This window comes from Patella vulgata, chromosome 4 (genome assembly GCF_932274485.2).
Source record: "Patella vulgata chromosome 4, xgPatVulg1.2, whole genome shotgun sequence".
Taxonomy (NCBI): Eukaryota; Metazoa; Mollusca; class Gastropoda; family Patellidae; genus Patella; species Patella vulgata.
In genome coordinates, this window is record NC_065882.2 from 22,850,620 (window position 1) to 22,865,007 (window position 14,388).

Genomic DNA, 14,388 nt, shown 5'->3' on the forward strand with positions numbered 1-14,388 from the left:
AACTATCTATATCGAAGGAAGAATAAACAAAATAATAAAAAAGGAAGGGGGGCAATCCTAAAAATTATGACTATGACAATTGTGTAATTACATAGTTTGCACTTGCAATATGGCTCTGAATCGACGCACGCCGTATGGGACCAACCGCCGCATCCTCACAGCAGACAGATCACTTCTCTCGAGGTTTTAATATTGCGCCACACATCATCACACACAATACACGCACAGTCATCTAGATGAACCAGTTTTTCTGGCCGTAAAAGCGAGGCATTTTTTCACTTTTTTAACTTTTTTAAAGTTCGATTCTTTTGATTTTTCTTGTTCCCTCCGTAAACAAGTTTAATACGTTTAATAATAATTAAGAATAAAACTACTCCCGTCTTCTACACATAATTAGGGATGACAGCTGCTGATATATGACTACAAACCATTATTTTCTCTTAATCTTTTCATCTGGACAGTAGGCCTACAAGGCTATATGTCGTATATTATCGCCCACACCCCCAGACCTACAGCAATGTTGAATCGTGAGAAACTTTACTTAGTTTTAAGTGTGAGAAAATTAAAAACAAAAGGCCTACATGTACAAAGACATATAGTAGTTAAAAAACCTTAAAAGTCCGTGTATAACCAGAAAATATAAAATTGAACTTTAGTGAGGACTAACAATAGCTTTAATACTGGGGGGGGGGGGGGGGTACCCACTTCCCAAATATCATACACATGAATTATTGTGACAAAGGCACGTTGGAACACCACAGGGTAAGTTGGAACAGTGTTCCAACGTGCCCTACGGCTCATGTTCCAACTAACCCTAGTGGAGTTGTACTAGCATATTCAATGATGACGTAATCAAAACAAACACTAAACTGAAACAATTTATCTCGTAAAAGCTGCATTAAAAGACAATTCTGTCGATATAATTTTTTTTAGTATTGATCAATTAGGTGCGGAGATATACTATTCAAAAAAAGTAGGGGATATTTGATTTTTAAGTGTTATTAAAGTCACCTAATGAAACTGACGAAGAAACAAATGACAAAATGAAATGAAGTTCACATTCATCGATTTATTCCAAATGATCGTTAGACTAAGTAAGGCACAGACTGACCATTATAAGGGTAAAATGATACCCGGGGTCAAACAGCAAAGTTACCACAGCATCACAACCAAGTCAGTAACGGGTAAATCCTCCTCTGTTTGCCAAACAAGCATTGATCCGACGTGGCATACTCCTAATGAGACGTCTAAGGTCATTTTGGTCCAGATTGTCCCATTCCTGTTGCAACGCAGCAGCAAGTTCTTGGACATTGGCAGGACGTTGTTGACGTTGACGTAACCTCTGTCCAAGCATGTCCCAGACATGCTCGATGGGGGAGAGGTCGGGACTCAGTGCTGGCCAAGGTAATGTGGTGATGTTCTGTTGTTGGAGGTAACCTGTAACGATCCTGGCCCTGTAACATCTTGCGTTGTCATCCTGGAAGATGAAACGGCGGCCATGACGTCGTGCGAACGGCACAACATGGACTGCCAAGATGTTGTCCCGGTAGTACTGGCCTGTAACACGCCCTGCAACAACATGTAAAGCCGTTCTTCCAGCAACAGTGATGCCTCCCCACACCATAACAGAACCACCCCCAAATCGATCATGTCTGATGACGTTAACGTCTTGGAAGCGCTCGTTTCGACGACGCCACACCCTCCTACGTCTGTCCAAAAAATCAACAGTGAACCTTGACTCATCTGAAAACATCACATTGCTCCAGCGTCGATTATCCCAGTGTTGACGACCCCTACACCAACGACGTCTTGCCTGAATGTGATGATCTCTCAAACAAGGGATCACGCGAGGACGTCGGGCGCGAAGGTGACCCCTATGCAGTCGATTCCGAATCGTCTGGCCACTCACTCTCAAACCAGTGTCTGTTTGAAGACGAGCGCTGATCTGATTTGCTGTGATGACACGATTTCTCAAGGCCAAGGTACGGATAAATCGATCCTGGGCTTGAGTTGTCGCCCTTGGTCGACCTGAGCGTGGTCTGTCCTGTACAGATTGTGTATCACGGTATCTGGACCATAGCCTGCTTATGACAGACTGAGAAACATTCATCGTCCGCGCCACAACCGCCTGTGTTGTGCCGATCTGTAGCATGTCAAGGGCACGTAACCTTTCATTCTGGGTAAGCCGACGCATATCAAAATTTGTTTTCTGGTCACTAAAACAATTAAACTGATGTTTCCACCCTGGAATTCAATGCCACAATGACTGTAACATTCAAAGTCAGAGTCGTGCAAATCTTGGGTTGGACCCCCATGATGATCCCAAGCATCACCTGCATTCCATGCGGTAGCTATTGGTGCGTTTGGGCGTCACATGTAACTGGAAATGTTTCTTCTGTTAGGTTCTATAGTGACCTTTTTCGTAGTCATTTGCATATTTTAGTATTATGCCCCCAAAATCAAATATCCCCTACTTTTTTTGAATAGTATATTAGGAAAAGTCTTTACCTACAAAATTTAGCAAATTCACCTATAATTTCGTTATTCTTCGATAATTACTGGAGTTTTCTGACAAATTGAACGAACTTTCATATATAATGGCTTCGTTGACGTACGGTACCCGGATATAAGTATGCGCGCGGTACGGCCATAATTACCTGAACTAGGCCCATTGTTCCAACTTACCTGCGTTCCAACTAGCCCGGCTCTCCTCTACAAATATTGGACTAGGACCTATATTATTAATAAGAATTATATAGGAATGTTGAGTTGTTTTTAAGACTTATTTTGATTTTTGCCATACTTTGTCTTGTGAAACGCGATGCAAAAAAATTAAAAAGCCCCCCCCCCCCCCCTCATGACAGAATTCCAGTAGAAATAAAATAAGACCCAATAAAGTGTCTCAGTCTGTGATATATTTACATGTTCATTTTTATTAATTTCGTCGTCATTTTATTTGTTTATCACTTTATATATATTTTATGTGTTTGTCATTTCATATTTTATTTGTTTGTCATTTTATATTTTATTTGACTTTTATTGTAAAGCGCTACTGAACACTTCTGGTGAAAGCAGCGCTATATAAATACTATACCTTGCATGGAAATAAGTTATTATGTTCCAATTATAATGAAGAGTTGAACACTGAAAATCTTACCGAACAGTTTTTCTGTTTTTTCGAGATGACGTGAAATCACGTGCCTGTTCTAATTCTGGTTCGGCGACCATTTTAAAAATGGACAGAAATTCATGTAGCAGTTGAATTTTATCAAATCATATAATAACTCGGTAATGTTTTACCTTTATGTCAATGGGAATTGGTTTGTTAAGCTATGTGAGGTACAGTTTGGGGTCGGCTTAATTGGAAATTAAGGGCGTTATAGACCAGTAACCTTTTTGTCATCAAATCCTAAAAAAACGTGTTCAAAGGAAGTCATTTATAGAACGATCCACTATACTGTGGCTGGAGGAAGACATGTAACCATTTTTATTTAAATACATGTATAATCAGGACCCGCGACAGGGCGCCCCGGACCCTAGCAGAAGCAACGTTGCGAGGAAGTCGGTCGAACCCCACGTGCTCAAAAAATTTCGAAATATACATTGTATCTAGCGTCATTTTGACGTATATATTGGGTACCTGGAAATCACTTTGCTAAAACACAGAAACTGAGATTTAACACAACTTAACAAAAGACATACTAAATATAAATACATGCTGGAGGTCACTTAGCTAAAACACAGATTTAACACAACATGACATGTACATGAACTAAGTTTTACTGATGTAATAATAATCAGATGCATTATTAGGGTTTCACACTGCGTAGCTTGTGTGAAACACTATTGTTTTTGTTAAAATTATTCTTATTATTATTCTTCTTCTTATTATTATTATTAGGGTTTCACACTGCGTAGCTTGTGTGAAACACTATTGTTTTTGTTAAAATTATTATTAGGGTTTCACACTGCGTAGCTTGTGTGAAACACTATTGTTTTTGTTAAAATTATTAGGGTTTCACACTGCGTAGCTTGTGTGAAACACTATTGTTTTTGTTAAAATTATTATTAGGGTTTCACACTGCGAAGCTTGTGTGAAACACTATTGTTTTTGTTAAAATTATTATTCTTATTAGGGTTTCACACTGCGTAGCTTGTGTGAAACACTATTGTTTTTGTTAAAATTATTATTAGGGTTTCACACTGCGTAGCTTGTGTGAAACACTATTGTTTTTGTTAAAATTATTATTCTTATTATTATTATTCTTCTTTTGTTTTGAGTAGATCTCAGCAACTGATTGTCGGATCGTTACGATTTCTTCGGTTTTATCAGAAAAGTGGGTGTGACTTAGAGGATAAAGCTATTTTGAACGTTCTGCGACAATGCGAAATGTCCGAAATCACCGAAGCTATCGTTTTTAGAAATATTGCAGTAATTTTAACAATAATCATTGGATTTTAACTTTCGATGCATTTTGGCATAGCCGGAGACGGGGCACATAGCTACGCTACTTTTGATTTTTGATTTTCGGCAAATCTTCGCAGATATTAGGCGCTAAATTTAGAAAATTTAAATTTTTACAAAAAACTTTTTTATTTATGAATATTTTTTAGTCGTGTTTTACACAAATATAACGAGTCCTCTGACTTGGGCAAAAATGTGAAAACTTTTTGTCTCGGTAATTTTCCTTGGTCCCCATTGGCTAATTCAGTTTTTCAGTCCTAGATTAATTATTTATTGTTCGATTTGTATAAAACAAAGTTCATATGCCCTGTTGTCTCAATTGTCATTTTTTTTGTTACCAATAGTGTTATCTGTCGGCACCGGAAGTGGCGTAAATTGACAAAAAACTACAATTTTGACAGTTAGGTACCATTTTTCGAAAGCAAATATTATATTTTTCAAATCTGGTATAACTGAAATTGTGCGCCCTTTAAAGGCGCACAAAATGTTGGGACCATTTTTTTTAATTTCGATTCCGTTTTCGGGCTATTTCGATTAAAAGGTGAAAAAAGGTGTGAAATTAAGCTATTTACAACCCATCCAGCGTTTTCATGTTTTAAAATATTACTTCGTAACTTTCATAAACTCGTAGCAATAATCTATACGGAGAGAATGTATGTGAAAATTAATTTGTAATATGCGCAGTTGCCGAGAAATGGGCAATTTTGCATGAGTCACTTTTTACGCTAGTTTGCCTGTAAAAGAGTCAATTATTATTCGATTTTCATAAAAGTGACACCATTTGATGTGTAATGTCAATTTTAACTAGATCAAACCAATTTAACATTTTCAATATCACCGGAAATGACGTAATTTGGGCAAAAATTGTATTTATAGCCTTCGAAACCAGTAATTTATTCAAATGAGTCATATTTGTTTTTTGTTTAAAATTTTGATATTTGATTCAAATCAACTAATACAATGAACCCTTACGATCATATAGATATCACAAAATGGTTTCTAACTTGTTCAGTTGCGGAGAAATAGGCAATTTTCAACAGGTCACTTTTTAAGGTTTTTTTGTCAATAAAAGTGTCAATTATTATTCGATTTTCATGAAATTTTCACTGTGTGATACATAATGCCATTTACGATATCATACAAGTAATTTAAGATTTTCATTATCACCGGAAGTAACGTCATTTTGGCAAAAACTGTATTTTAAGCCTTCAAAACAGATATTTTATTCAAATGAAACAGATTTATAATGTTTTTAAAATTATGATATTTGATTCCAATCAACAAATAGAATGAACTAATTCGATCATACAGATACCTCAAAATGGTTTCTAACTTGTACGGTTGCAGAGAAATAGGCGATTTTCTACAAGTCATTTTTCAAGGTTTTTGGTCTATAAAGGTGGCAATTATTATAGGATTTACATAAAATTTTCACCATGTGATGATGCTATTTCTGATTTCATAAACCAATTTAACATTTTCATTATCACCGGAAGTAATGTAATTTTGACAGGATCACTGACATGTAGCAAATGAATTGATTGCTGGATTTGGTTGTTTCTGCGTCCATTTTATTTCATGTGTGCAATGCTTATGTGGAAACCTGTTTAACGGTTTCATTGGTACCGGAAGTGACATAAGTTCAAGGGTAACGTGACACCGGTGAAACCCGTCATTACTGCTTCGCAGTTCTAGTTCTTATTATTATTATTCTTCTTTTGTTTTGAGTAGATCTCAGCAACTGATTGTCGGATCGTTACGATTTCTTCGGTTTTATCGGAAAAGTGGGTGTGACTTAGAGGATAAAGCTATTTTGAACGTTCTGCGACAATGCGAAATGTCCGAAATCACCGAAGCTATCGTTTTTAGAAATATTGCAGTAATTTTAACAATAATCATTGGATTTTAACTTTCGATGCATTTTGGCATAGCCGGAGACGGGGCACATAGCTACGCTACTTTTGATTTTTGATTTTCGGCAAATCTTCGCAAATATTAGGCGCTAAATTTAGAAAATTTAAATTTTTACAAAAAACTTTTTTATTTATGAATATTTTTTAATCGTGTTTTACACAAATATAACGAGTCCTCTGACTTGGGCAAAAATGTGAAAATTTTTTGTCTCGGTAATTTTCCTTGGCCCCCATTGGCTAATTCAGTTTTTCAGTCCTAGATTAATTATTTATTGTTCGATTTGTATAAAACAAAGTTCATATGCCCCGTTGTCTCAATTGTCATTTTTTTTGTTACCAATAGTGTTATCTGTCGGCACCGGAAGTGGCGTAAATTGACAAAAAACTACAATTTTGACAGTTAGGTACCATTTTTCGAAAGCAAATATTATTTTTTTCAAATCTGGTATAACTGAAATTGTGCGCCCTTTAAAGGCGCACAAAATGTTGGGACCATTTTTTTTAATTTCGATTCCGTTTTCGGGCTATTTCGATTAAAAGGTGAAAAAAGGTGTAAAATTAAGCTATTTACAACCCATCCAGCGTTTTCAAATTTTAAAATATTACTTCGTAACTTTCATAAACTCGTAGCAATAATCTATACGGAGAGAATGTATGTGAAAATTAATTTGTAATATGCGCAGTTGCCGAGAAATGGGCAATTTTGCATGAGTCACTTTTTACGCTAGTTTGCCTGTAAAAGAGTCAATTATTATTCGATTTTCATAAAAGTGACACCATTTGATGTGTAATGTCAATTTTAACTAGGTCAAACCAATTTAACATTTTCAATATCACCGGAAATGACGTAATTTGGGCAAAAATTGTATTTATAGCCTTCGAAACCAGTAATTTATTCAAATGAGTCATATTTGTTATTTGTTTAAAATTTTGATATTTGATTCAAATCAACTAATACAATGAACCCTTACGATCATATAGATATCACAAAATGGTTTCTAACTTGTTCAGTTGCGGAGAAATAGGCAATTTTCAACAGGTCACTTTTTAAGGTTTTTTTGTCAATAAAAGTGTCAATTATTATTCGATTTTCATGAAATTTTCACTGTGTGATACATAATGCCATTTACGATATCATACAAGTAATTTAAGATTTTCATTATCACCGGAAGTAACGTCATTTTGGCAAAAACTGTATTTTTAGCCTTCAAAACAGATATTTTATTCAAATGAATCAGATTTGTAATGTTTTTAAAATTATGATATTTGATTCCAATCAACAAATAGAATGAACTCATTCGATCATACAGATACCTCAAAATGGTTTCTAACTTGTACGGTTGCAGAGAAATAGGCGATTTTCTACAAGTCATTTTTCAAGGTTTTTGGTCTATAAAGGTGGCAATTATTATAGGATTTACATAAAATTTTCAACATGTGATGATGCTATTTCTGATTTCATAAACCAATTTAACATTTTCATTATCACCGGAAGTAATGTAATTTTGACAGGATCACTGACATGTAGAAAATGAATTGATTGCTGGATTTGGTTGTTTCTGCGTCCATTTTATTTCATGTGTGCAATGCTTATGTGGAAACCTGTTTAACGGTTTCATTGGTACCGGAAGTGACATAAGTTCAAGGGTAACGTGGCACCGGTGAAACCCGTCATTACTGCTTCGCAGTTCTAGTTATTATTATTATTCTTCTTTTGTTTTGAGTAGATCTCAGCAACTACTTGTCGCATCGTTACGATTTTTTCGGTTTTACTGGGAAAGTGGGTGTGACTTAGAGGATAAAGCTATTTTGAACGTTCTGCGACAATGCGAAATGTCCGAAATCACCGAAGTTATCGTTTTTACAAATATTGCGGTAATTTTAACAATAATCATGGGATTTTAACTTTCGATACATTTTGGCATAGCTGGAGACAGGGCACATAGCTGCGCTACTTTCGATTTTTGATTTTCAGCAAAAATTCGAAGATATTAGGCGCCAAATTTCGGAAATTTAAAATTTTACAAAAAACTTTTTTATTGATGAATATTTTTTACTCGTGTTGTGCACAGAATTAAAGAGTCATCTGACTTGCGCAAAAATGTTAAAATTTTTTGTCTCAGTAATTTTCCTTGGCCTCCATTGGCTAATTCAGTTTTTCAGTCCTAGCTTAATTTTTTATTGTTCGATTTGTATAAAACAAAGTTCATATGCTTCGTTGTCTCAATTGTCATTTTTTTTATTACCAAAAGTGTTATCTGTCGGCACCGGAAGTGGCATAATTTTACCAAAAACTACAATTTTGACAGTTAGGTACCATTTTTTGAAAACAAATATTATTTTTTTGAAAAATTATATGACTCAAAGAGTGTGTCCTTTAAAGGCGCAAAAAATGTCGGAAGCAGTTTTTTTAATTTCTTTTTCATTTTCTAGCAAATTGGATTAAGAGGTGAAAAAAGGCGTAAAATTGACCTATTTACAACTCATTCAGGCTTTTCAGATTTTAAAATATTTTTACGTAACTTTTATAAACTTGTAGCTATAATCCATACGAAGAGAATGTATGTGAAAATTAGTTTGTAATATAAGCAGTTGCCGAGAAATAGGCAATTTTGCATGAGTCACTTTTCACGTAATTTTGGCTGTAAAAGAATCAATTATTATTCGATTTTCAATTTTCTTTCGCCATTGGATGCCTAATGCCATAGTGGACTATGTCAAACCATTTTACCCCTTGCGCTGCCACCGGAAATGACGTCATTTGCTCAAAACTTAAATTTTAGCCTTCAAAAAACAATATTTTATTCAAATGATTCGTATTTGTTATTTTTTTCAAATTATGATATTTGATTCTATTGATCAAATAGATTGAACCCATACGATCATACAGATACCACAAAATGGTTTCTAACTTGTACGGTTGCAGAGAAATGGGCGATTTTCCTTAAGTCACTTTTCAAGGTTTTTGGTCTATAAAAGTGTCAGTTATTATTCGATTTTCATAAAATTTTCACCATATGATATCTTGTGTCATTTATGATTTCATAGAACTAATTTAACATTTTCATTATCACCGGAAGTAACGTCATTTTGGCAAAAACTGTATTTTTAGCCTTCAAAACAGATATTTTTTTCAAATGAGTCTTATTTGTATTGTTTTTAAAATTATGATATTTGATTCCAATCAGCAAATAGATTGAACCCATACGATCATACAGATACCAGAAAATGGTTTCTAACTTGTACGGTTGCAGAGAAATAGGCGATTTTCTACAAGTCACTTTTCAAGGTTTTTGGTCTATAAAAGTGGCAATTGTTATTCGATTTACATACAATTTTCACCATGTGATGCCCTATGTCATTTCTGATTTCATAAAAGTAATTGAACATTTTCATTATCACCGGAAGTACAGTACACTTACATGTAACAAATGTATAAAATGAATTGATATTGCTGGATTTTGTTGATTCGGCGTCCATTTTATTTGATGTGTGCAATGCTTATGTGGAAACCGGTTTAATGGTTTCATTGGTACGGGAAGTAACATGTTTAGGGTAAAGTGGCACCGGTGAAACCCGTCATTACTGCATCGCAGTTCTAGTTCTTATTATTATTATTATTCTTCTTTTGTTTTGAGTAGATCTCAGCAACTGATTGTCGGATCGTTACGATTTCTTCAGTTTTACTGAAAAAGTGGGTGTGACTTAGAGGATAAAGCTATTTTGAACGTTCTGCGACAATGCGAAATGTCCGAAATCACCGAAGCTATCGTTTTTAGAAATATTGCAGTAATTTTAACAATAATCATTGGATTTTAACTTTCGATGCATTTTGGCATAGCCGGAGACGGGGCACATAGCTACGCTACTTTTGATTTTTGATTTTCGGCAAATCTTCGCAGATATTAGGCGCTAAATTTAGAAAATTTAAATTTTTACAAAAAACTTTTTTATTTATGAATATTTTTTAGTCGTGTTTTACACAAATATAACGAGTCCTCTGACTTGGGCAAAAATGTGAAAAATTTTTGTCTCGGTAATTTTCCTTGGCCCCAATTGGCTAATTCAGTTTTTCAGTCCTAGATTAATTATTTATTGTTCGATTTGTATAAAACAAAGTTCATATGCTCCGTTGTCTCAATTGTCATTTTTTTTGTTACCAATAGTGTTATCTGTCGGCACCGGAAGTGGCGTAAATTGACAAAAAACTACAATTTTGACAGTTAGGTACCATTTTTCGAAAGCAAATATTATTTTTTTCAAATCTGGTATAACTGAAATTGTGCGCCCTTTAAAGGCGCACAAAATGTTGGAACCAGTTTTTTTAATTTCGATTCCGTTTTCGGGCTATTTCGATTAAAAGGTGAAAAAAGGTGTAAAATTAAGCTATTTACAACCCATCCAGCGTTTTCATATTTTAAAATATTACTTCGTAACTTTCATAAACTCGTAGCAATAATCTATACGGAGAGAATGTATGTGAAAATTAATTTGTAATATGCGCAGTTGCCGAGAAATGGGCAATTTTGCATGAGTCACTTTTTACGCTAGTTTGCCTGTAAAAGAGTCAATTATTATTCGATTTTCATAAAAGTGACACCATTTGATGTGTAATGTCAATTTTAACTAGGTCAAACCAATTTAACATTTTCAATATCACCGGAAATGACGTAATTTGGGCAAAAATTGTATTTATAGCCTTCGAAACCAGTAATTTATTCAAATGAGTCATATTTGTTATTTGTTTAAAATTTTGATATTTGATTCAAATCAACTAATACAATGAACCCTTACGATCATATAGATATCACAAAATGGTTTCTAACTTGTTCAGTTGCGGAGAAATAGGCAATTTTCAACAGGTCACTTTTTAAGGTTTTTTGTCAATAAAAGTGTCAATTATTATTCGATTTTCATGAAATTTTCATTGTGTGATACCTAATGCCATTTACGATTTCATACAAGTAATTTAAGATTTTCATTATCACCGGAAGTAACGTCATTTTGGCAAAAACTGTATTTTTAGCCTTCAAAACAGATATTTTATTCAAATGAATCAGATTTGTAATGTTTTTAAAATTATGATATTTGATTCCAATCAACAAATAGAATGAACTCATTCGATCATACAGATACCTCAAAATGGTTTCTAACTTGTACGGTTGCAGAGAAATAGGCGATTTTCTACAAGTCATTTTTCAAGGTTTTTGGTCTATAAAGGTGGCAACTATTATAGGATTTACATAAAATTTTCACCATGTGATGATGCTATTTCTGATTTCATAAACCAATTTAACATTTTCATTATCACCGGAAGTAATGTAATTTTGGTACCGGAAGTGACATAAGTTCAAGGGTAACGTGGCACCGGTGAAACCCGTCATTACTGCTTCGCAGTTCTAGTTATTCTTATTAGGGTTTCACACTGCGTAGCTTGTGTGAAACACTATTGTTTTTGTTAAAATTATTAGGGTTTCACACTGCGTAGCTTGTGTGAAACACTATTGTTTTTGTTAAAATTATTATTCTTATTATTATTATTCTTCTTTTGTTTTGAGTAGATCTCAGCAACTGATTGTCGGATCGTTACGATTTCTTCGGTTTTATCGGAAAAGTGGGTGTGACTTAGAGGATAAAGCTATTTTGAACGTTCTGCGACAATGCGAAATGTCCGAAATCACCGAAGCTATCGTTTTTAGAAATATTGCAGTAATTTTAACAATAATCATTGGATTTTAACTTTCGATGCATTTTGGCATAGCCGGAGACGGGGCACATAGCTACGCTACTTTTGATTTTTGATTTTCGGCAAATCTTCGCAAATATTAGGCGCTAAATTTAGAAAATTTAAATTTTTACAAAAAACTTTTTTATTTATGAATATTTTTTAATCGTGTTTTACACAAATATAACGAGTCCTCTGACTTGGGCAAAAATGTGAAAATTTTTTGTCTCGGTAATTTTCCTTGGCCCCCATTGGCTAATTCAGTTTTTCAGTCCTAGATTAATTATTTATTGTTCGATTTGTATAAAACAAAGTTCATATGCCCCGTTGTCTCAATTGTCATTTTTTTTGTTACCAATAGTGTTATCTGTCGGCACCGGAAGTGGCGTAAATTGACAAAAAACTACAATTTTGACAGTTAGGTACCATTTTTCGAAAGCAAATATTATTTTTTTCAAATCTGGTATAACTGAAATTGTGCGCCCTTTAAAGGCGCACAAAATGTTGGGACCATTTTTTTTAATTTCGATTCCGTTTTCGGGCTATTTCGATTAAAAGGTGAAAAAAGGTGTAAAATTAAGCTATTTACAACCCATCCAGCGTTTTCAAATTTTAAAATATTACTTCGTAACTTTCATAAACTCGTAGCAATAATCTATACGGAGAGAATGTATGTGAAAATTAATTTGTAATATGCGCAGTTGCCGAGAAATGGGCAATTTTGCATGAGTCACTTTTTACGCTAGTTTGCCTGTAAAAGAGTCAATTATTATTCGATTTTCATAAAAGTGACACCATTTGATGTGTAATGTCAATTTTAACTAGGTCAAACCAATTTAACATTTTCAATATCACCGGAAATGACGTAATTTGGGCAAAAATTGTATTTATAGCCTTCGAAACCAGTAATTTATTCAAATGAGTCATATTTGTTATTTGTTTAAAATTTTGATATTTGATTCAAATCAACTAATACAATGAACCCTTACGATCATATAGATATCACAAAATGGTTTCTAACTTGTTCAGTTGCGGAGAAATAGGCAATTTTCAACAGGTCACTTTTTAAGGTTTTTTTGTCAATAAAAGTGTCAATTATTATTCGATTTTCATGAAATTTTCACTGTGTGATACATAATGCCATTTACGATATCATACAAGTAATTTAAGATTTTCATTATCACCGGAAGTAACGTCATTTTGGCAAAAACTGTATTTTTAGCCTTCAAAACAGATATTTTATTCAAATGAATCAGATTTGTAATGTTTTTAAAATTATGATATTTGATTCCAATCAACAAATAGAATGAACTCATTCGATCATACAGATACCTCAAAATGGTTTCTAACTTGTACGGTTGCAGAGAAATAGGCGATTTTCTACAAGTCATTTTTCAAGGTTTTTGGTCTATAAAGGTGGCAATTATTATAGGATTTACATAAAATTTTCAACATGTGATGATGCTATTTCTGATTTCATAAACCAATTTAACATTTTCATTATCACCGGAAGTAATGTAATTTTGACAGGATCACTGACATGTAGAAAATGAATTGATTGCTGGATTTGGTTGTTTCTGCGTCCATTTTATTTCATGTGTGCAATGCTTATGTGGAAACCTGTTTAACGGTTTCATTGGTACCGGAAGTGACATAAGTTCAAGGGTAACGTGGCACCGGTGAAACCCGTCATTACTGCTTCGCAGTTCTAGTTATTCTTATTATTATTATTCTTCTTTTGTTTTGAGTAGATCTCAGCAACTGATTGTCGGATCGTTACGATTTCTTCGGTTTTATCTGAAAAGTGGGTGTGACTTAGAGGATAAAGCTATTTTGAACGTTCTGCGACAATGCGAAATGTCCGAAATCACCGAAGCTATCGTTTTTAGAAATATTGCAGTAATTTTAACAATAATCATTGGATTTTAACTTTCGATGCATTTTGGCATAGCCGGAGACGGGGCACATAGCTACGCTACTTTTGATTTTTGATTTTCGGCAAATCTTCGCAGATATTAGGCGCTAAATTTAGAAAATTTAAATTTTTACAAAAAACTTTTTTATTTATGAATATTCTTTAATCGTGTTTTACACAAATATAACGAGTCATCTGACTTGGGCAAAAATGTGAAAATTTTTTGTTTCGGTAATTTTCCTTGGCCCCCATTGGCTAATTCAGTTTTTCAGTCCTAGATTAATTATTTATTGTTCGATTTGTATAAAACAAAGTTCATATGCTCCGTTGTCTCAATTGTCATTTTGTTTGTTACCAATAGTGTTATCTG